The sequence below is a fragment of the Penaeus monodon genome, chromosome 21 (genome assembly GCF_015228065.2).
Source record: "Penaeus monodon isolate SGIC_2016 chromosome 21, NSTDA_Pmon_1, whole genome shotgun sequence".
Lineage (NCBI taxonomy): Eukaryota > Metazoa > Arthropoda > Malacostraca > Decapoda > Penaeidae > Penaeus > Penaeus monodon.
The window spans coordinates 39706960-39707195 of NC_051406.1; the positions used below are offsets into that span (position 1 = coordinate 39706960).

At 55.5% G+C, this 236-nt stretch overlaps 1 protein-coding gene across 1 annotated transcript in view; it reads left to right on the plus strand.

Moving 5' to 3' along the window:
• LOC119586485 (transducin-like enhancer protein 4) overlaps window positions 1-236 on the plus strand; it is a gene marked incomplete in the record, with an annotated part of 158632 nt that overhangs the window by 124686 nt on the left and 33710 nt on the right.

Consider the following 236-nt stretch of genomic DNA (forward strand, 5'->3'; position numbering starts at 1 on the left):
TTTGTCCATGTGTCTGTTTTACAGCCCCCCCCCTTCATGTTTTATTTGTTTTTGTCCTCCGCGAAACCCATGGGGTGTGGCTGGGCGGCTCACCCCCCTCGAGGAAGGGTTTACTGCGCCGTCTGTCGATAGTCGTGATCGAGAGTAAAGGGTTTGCGTGCGGGCGGCTCTGGGTAGCGGGGGGGAGGGGGAGGGGGGCGAGAATGCGTGTGTTTGTGTGTGATTTTTTTTTTTTT